General features: G+C 40.1%; 1 protein-coding gene across 6 annotated transcripts in view; it reads left to right on the forward strand.

Annotated features, from left to right (window-relative positions):
• The window catches only part of SMAD9 (SMAD family member 9), a 201996-nt gene that overhangs the window by 40173 nt on the left and 144342 nt on the right, over positions 1-17481 (forward strand). For 2 of the 6 annotated variants that reach the window (XM_064270246.1, XM_064270247.1), the window contains one exon: positions 13813-13982. The exons of the other annotated variants lie outside the window; for them this stretch is intronic. The gene's annotated coding sequence lies outside the window, so the exon portion shown is untranslated. The remainder of the gene's footprint in view (positions 1-13812; positions 13983-17481) is intronic. 6 annotated transcript variants of the gene reach the window in all.

The following is a 17481-nucleotide window of genomic DNA, read 5'->3' on the forward strand; positions in this document are numbered from 1 at the left end:
AAGCTCACTCTTCACCAGTATCATTTTTTATCCCGTAGTCCAGTCCAATCCCTGTCTGAAGAGTTGGCTTTGGGAATGGTTCCTGTCTTGGGCTAACAGAAGGTCTGGGGGCCATGAACTCTGGCTTCCTTGTTGTCTCAGTCAGACCATTATGTCTAGTCTTTTTACAAGAATTTGGGGTCTGCATTCTCCTCCTCCCTCAGGGGTTCTGTTTTGAGTCCCTGTCAGGGCAGTCATCAGTTGTAGCCAGACACCATCAGGATGATGTAGTCTCTAGTTTATGTTGCCCTTACTGTCTCTTGGGCTCATAATTACCTTGTGTCTTTGGTGTTCTTCATTCTCCTTTGCCCCAGGTGGGTTGAGACTAGTTGATACATATCTGATGGCCACTTACTAGCGTTTAAGACCCCAGACGCCATTCTGCAAAGTTGGACGCAAAGTGTTTTCTTTGTAGATTTTATTATGTCAGTTGTCTGAAATGTCCCCTGAAACCATGGTCCCCAGATTCCTGCCCCTGTTACACTGACCTTTGAAGCATTCAGTTTATTCTGGAAACTTCTTTGCTTTTGGTTTAGTCCAGTTATGCTGACCTCTCCTGTATTGTGTGTTGTCTTTCCCATCACCTAAAGTAGGTCTTATCTACCATCTAATTAGTGAAAGCCCCTCTCTGTCCCTCCCTCCCCACTCTCATAACCATCAAAGAATATTTTCTTGTCATTTTGTTTAGGTTTTTTTTTTTTTACAAATTCTGTTTATCTGGAAATGTCCTAATTTTACCTTCAGGTTTGAGAGACAGCTTTGCTGGATGTATGATTCTTGGCTGGCAGTTTTTTTCCTTCAGTGTTTTATATAAGTCATCCTATTGCCTTATTCCCTGCATGGTTTCTGCCGAGTAGTCCGAGCTTATTAATTCTCCTTTGTAGGTGACTTTTCATTTGTCCCTAGCCGCTCTTAAAATTCTCTCTTTATCTTTGATTTTGGCAAGTTTGATTATAATATGTCTTAGTGAATTTCTTTGAGATCTACCTCATGTGGAGTTCAGTGAGCATCTTGGATAGAGACTTCTCAACTTTCGTGATATCAGGGAGCATTCTGCCAACATATCTTCAGTTCTCTCTGTATTGTCTGTTATCCCTCCTTGTTCTTGTATTCCAATCAGTTATAGATTATTTGTCTTGATAGAGTCCCATGTGATTCGTAGGTTTTCTTCACTTTTATAAATTCTTTTATCTGTTTTTTCTTCGAATGCATTGATGCCAAGTGTTTTATCTTCCATCTTACTAATTCTGCCTTCCACTTCCTCAGCTCTGCTCCACTGACTTTTTATTGTTGTCTACTTCTGTAATTTTATTGTTAATCTTCTGACTTTCTGACTGCTGTCTCTCTATGGATTCTTGTAGCTTTTAAAATTTTTATTATGTTCTTGAATAACCTTTTTTATTTCTTCAACAGCTTTATCTGTGCATTCCTTGGCTTGTTCTACATTTTGCCTGATCTCCTTCCTCACGCCTTGAAAAGTTCTGTATATTAATCTTTTGTGTTCTGCATCTGGTAATTCCAGGAAGCCACCTTCAATCAGAAGATTCCTTGATTCTGTGTTCGGACAGCTTGTTGAAGCGATCATGGTCTGCTTCTTTATGTGATTTGATATTGACTGTTGTCTCCCAGCCATCTATAAGTTATTGTGTTAATTTATCTTATGTTTGCTTACTGTATCCTAGCTTCTTGTTTTGTTTTGTTTTGATATGCCCAGATAGGCTGCTTAAGTGAGCTAGCTTGATTATTTTTGCCTTCTAAGCTCTAATGCACTGTCATCAGATGGCTAGAGCTGTTACCAGGTATATGAGCTTAGGAGTCCATTCACTTTTCTTGTGTGGATTCAGCTCATGTGTCTAGGTAGTTGGTCATCAAGTGTGTGGTACAGGCTTTGTCCTTCAGTCTTAGAGGGTCGGGGTGATTAGTGTCATTACAGGTATTTGGTTGCATCGGGGTCACACTCTGAACAAGGCAGTGGGCTGATAACCGTCCCCTGAGTTGTCTGTGAGGAAAGCGTGTCCCTGTCCCCTAGAGTGAGCAGGTGGGTGGGTTCTGCAGACGGGCCATGGGCATCCAATCCTTTTTGTTGTAAGGACTAAGAGGTACCACTTATCCTTGGACTCCTGTCACGGGTGGATAGGTGATGTGGATGGAGCCAGTAGTCTTTAGTCCCCTGATGTGGGTAGGTGAGGACCCTGTTTAGTACGCATAGCGGTATCTAACATCAAGCACCCACCTCTCCACCGCACAGCTGAAACAGTTGCAGTCTGCCAGTAAGGGCCTATTCTCCTGAAATGGGCCCACAGAGGCTCAAAGTCCACAGACCGTTTATGTCTGGACAGGAGCCGCTTCTGTCCTGAGCATCCCAGCTTGGTGGAGCTGGCAGATTATCTTTTCCCCCCTCGTGAATTTATTCCTTCTCAATGGCCGGGAGAATGGCTCAGGTTATGCAGCAGAACCTCTCTCAGGCCCAGGAAAATCAATAGCCACTGAAGCCGTCTTGGGAGCTGGGGGCATGGTAAAATAAATGCAAGTACTTGTCTTTTGCCGAGAGTGCCGTTCTTCTCTGGTTCCAGAGGCGTGAGTAGTTTGTGTGGCTTTGCTGTCTCTCCCTGATGAAACCGCGTCAAGAATGCTACCACCAGCCCAAGTCTATGGGTCACACTGGGGGCTTCTCCTGATTCACATGGCCACAGGGGCTGGCGAACCCAAGATTCGCAGGTCACGCAGCAGGGCTCTTGCTCACAGGCTGCGAAGAATGATGAATGGCGAGATGGCAGGTAAGCTGCTAGCACAAATCCCAAGAACCAAAGGTCACATGAACAGGAGGCAACTGTGGGACCCAGAGTGAGCAAAACTCAGGAGCCTTGCCAGAAAGTCCACCTATATTGGATTCAGGCCACATTCCCAAGGCAACTCCCTTTCAGCTGATTGGCTACTCACAGAAAATTCCATTGTAGAGTTGATCACATGTATATCAGACCTCATCATGAAAGTAATCACAACTGCCAGACTACATCATAACTGCCAAACCACTGAGAATCATGGCCCAGACAAGTTGACCCACAACCTTAATGATCACAGAAATCATACTTTATATTTTTTGAATCTTTTAAATTTATTGAGGTTTTCTTTATGACCTAACGTATGGTCTGTCCTGGAGAATGTTAATTATGCCTTTGAGAAAAATGTATAGTCTGTTCTTATTGGGTATGTTGTTCTATAGATGTCTGTTAGGTCTGCTTGTTTTATAGTGCCATTCAGGTCCTCTGTCCCCAGGTTTCTAGCTGTTATTGAAAATGGAGTATTGAAATGTCCAGCTATAATTGTTGAATGGTATGTTTCTCCCTTCATTTCTGTGTGTGTGTGGCTTACCTTTATTTATTTTTTACTTATTGTGAACATTTTATTGTGGTTTAGGTGAAAATTCACAGAGGAAGTCAGTTTTCCAGTCAACAGTTGATACACAGCTTGTTCTGAGACGCTGATTGCAAACCCCTGAACGTGTTAGCACTCTCCCTGCTACCTCCCCAGGTTCCCAGCTTTCCTGCCTCTACCTTCCATCTAAACTTTGCATTTGAACAAATGCTGGCCTGTAGGTTTCATGCAGTTTATTGTTCTGAGGTGTACATTCCTCATTGGCGTTATTGTTTGTTATATAGGTCTGTCTGTGGTATGGCTATAATATGATCTCTGAGTGATTTCAGTTCCAAATTTGAAGGGTATCTAAGGATCATAGTAAGTTTGGTCTTATTCATGAGTTTGAATTTTGTTCTACATTTCCCGCCCCCTTTGTCCATGACCTATTATTGTCAGAGCAGTTTGTAGTGAGTGGTAGCTGGGTACCATCTAGTTCTTCTGGTCTCAGGCTAGTGGAGGCCATGGTTCATGTGGTCCCTTAGTTCTTTGGACTAATTGTTCCCTTGAGTCTTTAGTTTTCTTCACTCTTCTTTGCTCAAAATGGGAAGAGACCAATTTTTGTATCTTACATGGCCACTCGCAGAGTTTTAAGACCTTAGTTGCTTCTTACCAAGGTATGGATTATGATATTGCCAGTTTGACCTAGATGATCCCTAGCCCTTAAGTCCAGTATCTTAGTCCCAAGAGGTATATGGTTGTGGCTAAGTAGTTTTTATGACTATGTCTCCTGTGTGCACTATTGCAGAGGTGGGTTTACTTGCAGTATGTACACATATATATGTATGTGAGTGTACTTCCATATGCCCTCCTGCCCTTGTTCAGCTTACATATCTACCTATATTCTCTCATGCATTATTTTTATTACTGTTGTTGCAGGGTTGTATATGTGTTAGAATTTATTGTTGTTCCCTTTTACTCTTGCATACCTTTCAGTGTCTCCCTTTAACTTGATTATGTTGTGCTGACTTCCCCCATATTGTATATTATCTCTCCCTTTACCAAAGTTAATATGTGTCTATGTTGGTAGTGATTTTCCCTCGCCTTCTCCCCCCGCCCCTGGTAACTATCAAGGAATGTTTCTGTCTGTGTGAAAACCTTTTCTTGACTTTTTATAATAGTGGTCTCACATACTATTTGTCCTTTTTTGATTGACTTGTTTCAGTCAGTATAATGTCCTCCACGTTCATGCATGTTGCGGAATGTTTCACAAATTCGTCATTGTTCTTTAACATTGCATATTTTTCCATTATGTGTGTGTACCACAGTTCGTTTGTTTATCTGTTTATTTGCTGATGGACACATAGGCTGTTCCCAGATTTTTGCTGTTGTAAATAACGCGGCAGTGAACATGGGTGTGTGTATGTCTATTGGTGTCACAGCTCCTATTTCTCTTAGATAATATACCTAGGAGTGAAATTGCTGTACCACATGGTATTTCTGTTTCCAGCTTTTTGAGGATGTGCTGTATCATTTTGCATAGTGCTGTATCATTTTACATGTGTATGAGCATTCCAGTCACCCCACAACCTCTCCAGCATTTGTTGTTTTCTGTTTTTTTGATCAGTGCCATTATTACCTGTGTGAGATGGTATCTCATTGTAGCTTTGACTTCCGTATCTCTGATAATCACAAGCATCTCTTCATGTATGTTTTGGATGCCTGGATGTCATGTTTGGTGAAATGGCTGTTCATGTCATTTGCACGTTTTTTAGTTGAGTTGTCTGTCTTTTTGTTGCTGGAGTTTCCTGTTAATTTTAGAGATTAGACCCTTGTCAGATTCATCATAGCCAAAAAGTTGTTCCCAGTCTGTGGGTTCTCTTTTTAGTCTTTTGGAAAAGCTTTTTGAGGAGTGTAAGCATTTGATTTTCAAGACATTCCAGTCATCTAGTTTATTTTCTTGTGTTTGTGCTTTTTTAGTTATGTTTGATAGTCTGTTTATGCCATAAATTGGGGCTCTTAGGTTTGCCCTAATTTTTCTTCTATGATCTTTATGGTCTTAGGTTTAAGTTTTTGATCCATCTTCAGTTAGTTTTTGTGTATAGTGTGAGGTTTGGATCCTGTTTCATTTTTCTGCAAATAGATTTCCACTTTTGCCAGCACCATTTGTTAAAGAAACTCTTCCCCCTTTAATGGATTTTGACCCTTTCTTTGTCCAAGATTAACTCTTCATAGGTGGATGGATTTACTTCTGTGTTCTCAATTCTGTTCCATTGCTCTATGTGTCTGTTGTTGTCCCAGACACATAGACCAACTCCCAGGCTTTTTTGACTACCATAGCTGTATAGTAGGTTCTGAGATTGGAAAGTATAAGGCCACCTACTTTGTTCTTCTTCAGTAATGCTTTACTTATCTGGGGACTCTTTTCTTTCTATATCAAGTTTGTCATTATTTTTTCCATCTTGTTACAGACTGTTGGAATTTGGATTGGGATTGAATTGTATCTGTAGATCACTTTGGGTGTTATTGTTGTGGTGGTGTGCCATCAAGTAGATTCTGATTCATAGCAACCCTATAGCACAGAGTAGAACTGCCCCATAGGGTTTCCAAGGAGCACCTGATAGATTCGAACTGCCAACCTTTTGATTAGCAGCCTGAGCTCTTAAACAGGGCTCTTCACTTTGAGTGGTATAGTCATTTTCACAATATTAAGTGTTCCTATCCACGAACATGGTATGTTTTTCCGTTTATGCAGGTCTCTTTTGATTTCTTGCAGTAGCGTTTTGTGATTTTCTTTATATAAGTCTTTTACATCCCTAGTTAGTTTTGTTTCCAAATATTATATCTTTTGGGGGACTATTGTAAATGGTATTATTTTCCTGATTTCCTTTTTGGAGTTTTCTTGGTTTGTGTACAGGAATCCAACTGATCTTATACCCTCACCACTTTGCTAACTCCTTCTATTAGTTTCAGTAGCTTTATTGTGGAGTCTCTGGGATTTTCTATGTGTAGGATCATTTCATCTGCAAATAGGGATAGTTTTACTTCTTTTTTACAATTTGGATGCCTTTTATTTCCCTATCTTGCCTTATTGCTGTAGCCAGGACTTCCAATACAATATTGAGCAAAAGTGGTGAAAAAGGACATCTTTGTCTAGTTCCTGTTCTCAAGGAGAATGCTTCCAGTCTCTCTCTGTGGAAAATAATGTCGGCTGTCAGCTTTGTATATATACCTTAATTATGTTCAGGAATTTCTGTTCTATTCCTGTTTTACTAACAGTTTTTATCAAGAACGGGTGTTGGACTTTATCAGATGCCTTTTCTGCATTGAGATGATCATGTGATTCTTTTATTTATGTGGTGAATTACATTGATTGATTTTCTGATGTTGAACTATCCTTGCATACCTGGAATGAATCCCACTTAGTCATGATGTATTGTTTTTTGATATGCTGTTGAGTTCTCTTGGCTAAGATTTTGTTGAAAATCTTTGCATCTATATTCATGAGGAATTGTTGTTGTGGTTGTTAGGTACCATTGAGTCAGTTCCAACTCATTACGACCCTACGTGCAACAGAACGAATACTGCCCGGTCCTGCACCATCCTCATAATTATTGTCATGCTTGAGCCCATTGTTGCAGCCACCGTGTCAATCCATTTTGTTGAGGGTCTTCCTCTTTTTCACTGACCATCTGCTTCACCAAGCATGATGTCCTTCTCCAGGGACTGGTCCCTCCTGATAACATGTCCAAAGTATGTGAGACAGTGTCTTGCCATATTTGCTTCTAAGGAACATTCTGGCTGTACTTCTTCCAAGACAGATTTGTTCATTGTTTGGCATTCTGTATTATATTCAATATTCTTCACCAACACCATAATTCAAAGCCGTTCTTCAGTCCTCCTTATTCATTATTCAGCTTTCACATGCATATGAGGTGATTGAAAATATCATGGCTAGGATCAGGTACACCTTAGTCCTAAAAGTAACACCTCTGGTCTTTTGCAGCAGATTTGCCCAGTGCAGCACGTTGTTTGATTTCTTGGTTATTGCTTCCACGGGTGTTGATTGTGGATCCAAGTAAAATGAAATCCTTGACAACTTCAGTCTTTTCTCTATTTATCATGATGTTGCTTATTGGTTCAGTTGTGAGGGTTTTCGTTTTCTTTATGTTGAGGTATAATCCATGCTGAAGGCTGTGGTCTTTGATCTTCATCAGTAAATGCTTCAAATCCTCTTCACTTTCAGCAAGCAAAGTTGTGTTATCTGCATAATGCAGGTTGTTAATGAGTCTTCCTCCAATACTGATACTGCATTTTTCATACAGTCCATTAGGGATATTGGTCTATAATTTTCTTTTTTAGTAGTGTCTTTGCCTGGCTTTGGTATCAGGTTTATGCTGGCCGGCTTCATAAAATGAATTTGGGAGTATTTCTTCCTTTTCTATGCTCTGGTACAGTTTGAGTAGGATTGGTGTCAACTCTTCTCTGAGTGTTTGGTAGAATTCTCCAGTGAAGCCGTCTGGGCCAGGGCTTTTTTTGTTGTTGGGATTTTTGTTATGATCTCTTCAATTTCTTGTTTTGTTATGTGTCTGTGTAAATTTTCTACTTAGGCTTGTGTTAGTTTAGGTAGTATCATGGATTACATTGCGTCCCGCCAAAATACATGTCAATTTGGCTAGATCATGATTCCCAGTATTGTGCAGTCATCCTCCACTTTGTGATATGATGTAATTTCCTAAGTTTTGTAAATCTGTGATGTTAATGAGGCAGGATACAATCTACAGGATTAGGTTGAATCTTGAGTCAGTCTCTTTTTAGATATAAAAAAGAGAAGTGAGCAGAGAGGAGGGGGACCTCATTACCACCAAGCAAGAGCCAGAAGTGGAACATGTCCTTTGGACCCAGGATCCCTGCACTGAGAAACTCCTAGACCAGTGGAAGATTCATGACAAGGACCTTTCCCCAAAGCTGACAGAGAAAGCCTTCCCCTGTAATTAGTACCCTGAATGTGGACTTCTAGCCACCTAAACTGTGAGAGAATAAATTTCTGTTTGTTAAAACCCTCCGCTTGTGGCATTTCTGCTTTAGCAGCACAAGATAACTAAGGCAAGTAGGTAGTGTGATTCTAAAAATTTGTCCATTTCTTCTAGGTTTTCAAATTTTTTGGAGTACAGTTTTTCATGGTATTCTGTAATGATCCTTTTTATCTCAGCTTCTGTTGCAGTGTCACCTGTCTGATTTGTTATATTGGTTGTTTGCATCTTCTCATTCTTTTCCTTTGTCCATTTGGCCAATGGTTTGTCTATTGATCCTCTCAAAGAACCAGCTTCTAGTCTTGTTGATTGTATTGTTTTCCTGTTTCATTTATTTCTACTCTAATCTTTCTTATTCCTTTTTTCTGGTGACTGTTGGCTTCTTTTCTGCTCTTTTTCTGTGTGTTCAAGTGGTAGGTTTAAGCTGTTGATTTTGGCCCACTCTCTTTTTTCGTTTTTTTGATTTGTGCATTTATTGCTGTGAATTTGGAGCACTGCTTTTGCTGTGTTCCACAGATTTTAGCATGTTGTGTTTTCATTCTCATTTGATTCCAGGAATTTATTAATTTCATTTATTACCCAGTGGTTTTTAAGCAAGGTGTTACTCAGTTTCTGTGTAGTCAATCTTTTTCCCTGTTCTTCCTGTTATTGATTTCTGTTTTTATAGCATTGTGGTCAGAGAAGGTGGTATGTATTATTTCTGTGTTTTTGAATTTATTGAGGCTTGCTTTGTGGCCTAAAATATGGTCTATTCTGGAAAATGATCCATGTATATTGGAGAAGAATGTGTACTGTGCTGCTCTTGCGTGCAATGTTCTGTGTATGTCTGTGAAGTCAAATTGATTGTGTTATTCAGATCTTCGATATCTTTGTTTAGTTTCTTTCTGTTCTGTCCATCATCAAAAGTGGTGTGTTAAGGTCTCTTACTATTATTATGGAACTGTCAGTTTCTCTTTTCAATACTGTTAGTTTGTTTTATGTATTTTGGATCTGTCATATGGTGCGTGGGTATTTATTATGGTTATATCCTCATGGTGGAGTGTTCCTTTAATCATTATATGATGCTCCTTCTTATCTCTCTTATGATGGATTTTGATTTAAAGTCTGTTTTATAAGAGATTAATATTGCCACTCTTGCTCTTTTTTGGTTACTGTTTGTATGATATATTTTTTCCTTCCTTTGATTTTTAACCTATGTATGTCTTCATGTCTCAAGTGTGTCTCTTGTAGGCAACATATTGTTGGGTCAGGTTTTTTATCTATTCTGCCACTCTCTGTCTCTTGACTGGTGCATTTAAACCATTTACATTCAGTATGATTATCAATAGGTATGAATTTACCGTTGTCATTTCTTTATGCTTTTTGTTGTGGTGTTGACATTTTGTTTTTTCTGTTGTTCATGGATTTTCTTTGTGTGTCCTTCATTATTGTTGATTTTGTGTTTACTGAGCCTTTTATTTTCTTCTTTATTTTCATGAGTAGATTTATTAACTTTTTGGTTACTCGGACATTTACCTTTATCTTTGTAAGTTTAAAACAGTCTGTTACTTCTTGATATCACAGCCTCCTCTCTATATGTAAGTTCTGTGTCTATACCATTTATGCCCCCTTTTTGTTTTGAAGTTATTGTCGCTTACAGATTGACATCTTTGGTTCCTTGTTTTCACCTCTGTAGCTTTATTTTACTTTTGAGATTTCTCTGTGTTGACATCTTCTTTATGCTTACTCTCATGTTGTTGTCTGATCCTGTTTTTTGTCTATCCAAAGGACTCCCCTTAACGTTTCTTGTGAGGGTGGTCTGGTGTTCACAAATTCCCTTATTTTCTGTTTATTTGAGAATGTCCTAATTTCACCATTGTATTTGAGAGACAGTTTTGCTGGTTATATGATTCTTGTTTGGCAGTTCTGTTCTTTCAGGGTTTTGTATATATCCGTCCCATTGCCTTCTTGCCTGCATGGTTTCTACTGAGCAGTTAGAGCTTAGTCTTATTGGAGTGTCTTTGTAGGTGATATTTCATTTTTCCCAAGCTGCTCTCAGAATTCTCTCTTTATCTTTGGACTTGAAGAGTTTGATTATGGCATGTCTTGGAGACTTTCTTTTTGGGTCTGTCCTGTGTGGCATTTGTTAAGCGTCTTGGATGGAAATGTACTTGTCTTTCATGACATTGGGGAAGTTTTCTTCCAGCATGTCTTCAGAAATCTCTAGGTGCCTTTTTTTTTTCTTTTTTGATCTACTCTTGATCTGGGATTCCAATCACACATAAATCATTCCTGTTTCATGGTGTCCCACATAACTCTTAGGCTTTTTCCTTCTTTTTTTTTTTTAGTTCTTTTTTCTGATTATTCCTCAAACGATTTGGAATCAAGAGATTTCTTCTCCGTTCCACTAGTTCTTTCTTCCATTGTTTCAATTCAACTTCTGTGTCCTTTGATTGAGTTATTTATTTCTGATATTGTTAATCTTTAGGATTTCTAGTTGCTGTTTTTGTATGATTTCTAGTTGTCCATTTAATTTGTTTTGTCCGTTTTTTTCTTTGATTTTGCCTGTGTTTTCCTTGATCTCTTTGAGGACCCTATATATAAGCCTTTTGAATTCCTTATCAGGTGGTACCATTACCGTCTCTTTCTCAGGAAGGTTTTTCTGCCCCTTGATTTTGGTCACTTGGTTGAACCTCTTCTCTTGTTTCTTTATATGATTTGATATTATCTGCTGTCTCTGAGGCATTTAAAGTTATTTTATTTGTTTATGATTTTGTTTTGTTTTGATATATCAGTGTGGGGAGGTTGCGTGTGCTTCAGTGATTGCTTGTCTGGTGACATGAGGCCATTCTCTACCTGCCCCCAGGTGGACGGGGCAGCAGTGGGCGGGGTGAGCCGTTATTACTGTTCACTGTATGTGTGAGATGGCTGAGGATGTGCTGGATGGGTGCTATCTAGTGGTACAGGAATGCTCACAGGTGCTTGCTGGGCGGGTGGGTGGCATGCAAGGAGCAGGGTGGGCAGCCGGAAAGTATGGGACAGGTGGGTGGCTGGGCACACAGAGGTACTCCCTCTGGTGAGAGATGGGTGGAGCTGGTAGCTGTTGGGCTTGCAGGTGCTCTCTACAGTAAGGGAGGGATGGAGGGGATCGCCGGGGTCATGCAGGCTTTCTCTGACAGGGGAGTGTGGGGCAGTTGGCCAGAGGTTACACCAGCACTCTCTCTGGTGGGGGGCGGGATGGGTGGCCGGAGGTCACACAGGCTCTCTTGCCAGTGGGGGTGGGTAGGGCAGTTGGCCAGGGAGCAGGAGACAAAAAGGAAAAAAAAAAGAAGGGGGCTCGTCTGTTGCTCTATGTCTGCCACCTGCCCTACTGGTCAGGTACCGCTGCTAGAGAGTTGTCCTCTCTCTGGGTCCTGATTTCCTCCGTGCTCTGTGTATGCCAGGATCTCTGAAGCACTCATCCTCCTTCCTGTACTTTCCATCCTTAGTTCCAGTTCAGGGATGGCATGGTGTGTCTGACTAAGCTGCCAACTCGAATCCAACTCCTCTCACTTCATTTCTGCTTTTTTTTTTTTTGTACTTTGTTAGGTGCGTGTACATTTATATTTGTTATATATTCTTGATGGATTGACCCTTTTAATATTATAAAGTGTCTCTTTATTTTTAATAGCATTTTTTGTTTTAGTGTTTTTTGTCTGATATTAGTACAGGCACTCCAGCTTTCCTCTAGTTCCTGTTTACATTAATATCTTTTCCATCCTTTTACTTTTAGTCTCTTTGTGTCTTTGAATCTAAAGTGTGTCTCTTGTAGCCAACATATAGCTAGGTAATGTTTTTTTATCCAGTCTGACAGTGTCTGTCTTTTGATTGAATTTTTTAATTAATCTATTCATATTTAATGTTGTTATTGATATATTTGAACTTGACGTCAATTTCAAGGCTGAAAGGACTGATTAATAAGCAAACTTTATGTAAGCAGACTACTTGATGGAAAGTATCCATTGATTTTGTCTAAATGTGACCTTTTTAGACCCTGCCTTACATCTAAGACTTAATAGTAAGAACAAATAATTTTAATAAGTTTAGTTTAAGTAATCTTGTCATTAATTTTAATGTTCAGAATGTCTTTTCTGGTATTTTCTTTACAGTTCCTAGTGCTTCTGTATGCTAGTCCATCCCTTCCTGCTTTTGCTGTATTACATGACTTCTTCTATCTTGGTCATCTAGTGCTACTATAACAGAAATACCACAAGTGGATGGCTTTAACAAAGAGAAATTTATTCTCTCACAGTCTAGTAGACTACAAGTCCAAATTCGGGGCTCCAGCTCCAGGGGAAGGCTTTCTGTCTCTGTCAGTTCTGGGGGAAGGTCATCATCATCAGTCTTCACTTGGTCTGGCATCATCTCAGCTCAGGAACCTCAGGTCCAAAGAATGTGCTCTGCTCCCGGCACTGCTTTCTTGGTGGTATGAGGTCCCCATGTCTCTCTGCTCACTTCTCTTTCTTATATCTCAAAAGATATTGGCTTAAGACACTACCTAATCTTGTAGACTTCATCAGTATAACTGCCCATAACCCATTTTATTACATCATAGTGATAGAATTTACAGCATATAGGGAAATCACATCATAAGATAAAATGGTAAACAATCATATAAGGTAATCATGACCTAGCCAAGTTGACAGATATTTGGGGATACACAATTCAATCCATCATATCTTCTTACCACTTAAGTATTCACTTGTTAGTCTAGATTCAGTGATTAAGTCTACACAGGAAGAATTTTTGTTCTTCACAATGATTGATGTCATTCGTGGATATCCTCCTGGTTAATGAGCCATCAGCTATAACTTTGTAAGACACTTTCCTTAAGTTCGTCTGACCTGGCTGGCTACAACAGGCATAAAACTTCTCACCAGTTTTATTTTTCGAGTCAGTGCATACAAGATTAATCACACAATAATACATATATACGTATACATATATGTACAGTGTATGTGCTTATGTGCACGTGTGTATTTACACACAATATTATCATCATTGATGACAAAAATATGCCTAATATGGTCTTGCAGTCTATTTCATTTATTCTAGATATGTGTTTTTCTGCCTTGAGAATGTACAGAACTTAATACCATGGATGAACTCACTTATACTCTAGTACAGATACAGTTTTTTTGTTTTGTTTTGCTTTTAGTTTCTGGAATTCTTTCTCAACATTGAGGATCCAGACTGCAGACCTAAAGAAATAACTTGCTTGCACAGCTAGCACATACCAAGTGGAAAGGAAGGAGTGGATGAGTTTACAGTACAGTGACATTAGGACAGTGTCTTAGTCATCTAGAGCTGCTATAACAGAAATAGCATGAGGGGATGGCTTTAACTAACTAAGTTTGTTCTTTCACAGTCTACTAGGCTACAAGTCCAAATTCAGGGCATCAGCCCCAGGGGAACGGTTTCTCTGGCAACTCTGGAGGAAGATCCTTTTCATCAGCCTTTTCCTGGCCTAGGAGCTTCACTGTGCAAGAACCCCAGGTCAAAAGGACACACTCTGCTCCCAGCACTGCTTTCTTGGTGGTATGAGATCCTTCTCTGCTTGCTTCCTTTTCATTTTCTCTCTTGTAAGATAAAAGGTGGTGCAGGCCACACCCCAGGGAAACTCCTTTTATATTGGATCAGGGATGTGACCTGAGCAAGGCTGTTACATCCCACCCTAATCCTCTTCAGCATAACCCAAGCTTGCCTCATTAACTGCAGGCAGAGATTAGGATTTACAACATATAGGAAAATTATATCAGTCACAAAATGGAGGATACAATACTGGGAATCATGGCCTAACCAAGTTGACACATATTTTTGGGGGACACAAGGGGCACAATTCAATCCATGACAGATGATAACCCTGGTAGTGTAGTGGTTAAGAGCTACAGCTACTAACCAAAAGGTTGGCAGTTTGAATCCACCAGGCACTTCGTGGAAATTCTATGGGACAGTTCTACTCTGTCCTTTAGGGTCGCTATGAGTCAGAATTGACTCGACGGCAGTGGGTTTGGTTTTTGGGGAATATTAGGACAGAGTCCCTGGATAGTACAAATGTTTTGTGGTCTTGGCTGCTAATTGAAAGGCTTGAGTCCACCCAGAGGCACCATGGAAGAAAGACCTGGTGATCTATTTCCAAAAAATCAGCCTTTGAAAACCCTATGGAGTGCAGCTCTACTCTGACACACATGGGGTCACCATGATTCCAACTCAACAGCAACTGGTTAATAATTAGGACTTTAACTGATGTCATTTCTTCAGTTAAACCCTGCCTACATTTTAAGAGATTTCCACCTGGAGAAAAATCTAGCAAGTTGGAGCAGCTCAAGGCCACAGCCCAGAGTCTATCCATCTCTGCTCTCGGGATCAGAGGAACCGTCTGTGCGTGTACCCTGGTTCAGGGGGGAAGTTACAGAGAGTTAGGCCTGACTCTGGTCTCTCTAGCCCTGCATTATGAAGAAAATTCCTTGCTTCTGGACTAGCCCAGAGTTGTAGGCACTCTATGAAATGACTCTGTTGCTATCTGTGTTTAAAATAAAAACAAAATAGAACAAGGCAGCATCCCCTCCCCTGTAAGTAATACAGTAAAGCTTCCCTCCCCTGCCCCCCGCCAAATGTCCTTTGTCACTTTTTTAAGAATCTAAATATTTGGAAGCAGTTTAACGGGATTGTGTCCTGACTTAGAGCTCTTCTTACTCCTAGGTAATAGAGACTTCGAATCTCAGAAAGCTATTTTATACTTTGAGCACCTACTAGTAGAGTTTCAGTAGGTATTTGTTGAATAAACCACAGAATAAATGAAAGGATTGAGAAGTACTTCAGGGTAGCTTCCCAGAGGATACTTTAAGAGCTGTTTTAGAAATAATCTCTAATTCTTGTAGCTCCTCTAAGCACAAGGAAAGATAAGAAAACACATTTTGGCTGTACCAGGCAAATGACCATTTGTTCTTCTCTAGATTTGTAGTTCTTAGAAGACCAGTGTGGGAAAGAGAAAAACTAAAAGGTCATATACTATGTTTGCCATAAGGAATCACAGGCTGGAACTATGGAAATTAATAAATTTTGGAGTAAACGCCATAAACATTACTTGTGTATTATCATAGGAGAAATTCTGAGTTACAAATAGGGTAAATTTTTGAAAAACATGTTCTTTCCTCTGTACAGTGTGGTCACGATGCACTGGTCCTACCGTGCCGTCTGTTCAATTCCCCATGTTTTGGCCCAACTGCATTTATTTTGAGAGAGAGAAAGCGTGTGTTTGTGATATCAAGGTTAAAATATGACATCCAAGCTATCCTGAGCTGACTTTACAACAGTGAGAAAAAAGTTGACTATACTTTGTTACCTACTGGGTGATGCAGTGGTTAACATACTTGGCTACTAACTGAGAGGTTGGTGATTTAAGTTCACTCAGAGGTGCCTCAAAAGAAAGGCCTGGCAATCTGCTGAAAAAGCAGCCATTGGAAATCCTATGGAGCACATTTCTACTCTGACACAAGTAAACCCAAAAAACCAAACCTTTTGCTGTCAGCTCAATTCTGATTCGTAATGACCCTACAGGACAGAATAGAACTGCCCCATAGAGTTTCCAAGGAGTGGCTGGTGAATCTGAACTGCCGATCTTTTGTTTTAGCAGCTGAGTTCTTAACCACTGCACTGCCAGGGTTCCTCTGACACACAAGTCATAGTCAGCTTGATGACACTAGTTTGTCTTTTTTTAAAATTACTTTCAAAGAGGTATATTACCTTATTAACAAAAGCTTAATTATCGTGATCCCCACTAAATAGACAATGAATAAATATTAACGAATAATGATAAAAACCTGCCCTAGGAACACAGGTCTCAGATGGGCTCTGTGCCAAGCTCAAGAACCGTCCCCCCACAAAAAAAAGAACCAAACCTGTTGCTACTGTGTTGATTCCAACTCATAGTGACCCTATAGGGCAGAGTAGAACTGCCCCATAAGGTTTCCAAGGAGCGGCTGGTGGATTTGAACTGCCGACCTTTTGGTCTGAATAATTGTTAAACTGCTGTTGAAATTTTGATGGCGGTGGTGGCTATTTGACTGCTAGGTGACCACCCACATCCAGTCTTTCTCTGTCATTAAAAGGAATGTCATGTGCCCAGAGATGTGATTTTCCAGCTCATGTGGCCATGTGGCTGCTTCTCAGTAACCAACCCTGGCACTAGTTTTTTTTTTTTTTAAGAGAAATACCGTTTTACAGATTTAAGCTAAGTTATTTATTCTCCATGGATATCATCTAATATTTACAGTAATACAGTTTATCCGGTTTCTGAAGGATGTGCCAGGAAAAAAAAAGTGGTTCATTGACTACAGCAGTAAAATAATACTCTATTGCTTATAAAAAATCTGAAATGTTTGTACAATTCTTAAAGTTTTAAGGATTTTGGTGTTCTCATGGGCAGAGAGTGTATAAGATTAACGTGTCCTCAAGGCTAATTTAATTTCTTCCACAGTATGCTAACAATGGCATTTTTTAGTGCCCAACAAAAAATATCTAGATGATAAGATGGGCACTTTCTTTTTATATAATTTTTATTGTGCTTAACTGAAAGTTTACAAATCAAGTCAGTCTGCCACATAAAAACTTACATACACCTTGCTACATACTCCATACTCTCCCCCTAATGAGACAGCCCGCTCTCTCCCTCCACTCTCTGTTTTCGTGTCCATTTCATCAGCTTCTAAACCCCTCTACCCTCTCATCTACCCTCCAGGCAGGAGATGCCAACATAGTCTCAAGTGTCCCCCCATCCAAGAAGCTAACTCCTCACCAGCATCCCTCTCCAACCCACTGTACACTCCAATCCGTGTCTGAAGAGTTGGCTTCGGGAATGGTTCCTGTCCTGGGCCAACAGAAGGTCTGGGGGCCATGACCACTGGGATCCTTCCAGTCTCAGTCAGACCATTAAGTCTGGTCTTTTTATGAGAATTTGGGGTCTGCATCCCACTGCTCTCCTGTTCCCTCAGGGGTTCTCTGTTGTGTTCCCTGTCAGGGCAGTCATCCATTGTAG

This window comes from Loxodonta africana, chromosome 17, assembly GCF_030014295.1.
Source record: "Loxodonta africana isolate mLoxAfr1 chromosome 17, mLoxAfr1.hap2, whole genome shotgun sequence".
NCBI lineage: Eukaryota > Metazoa > Chordata > Mammalia > Proboscidea > Elephantidae > Loxodonta > Loxodonta africana.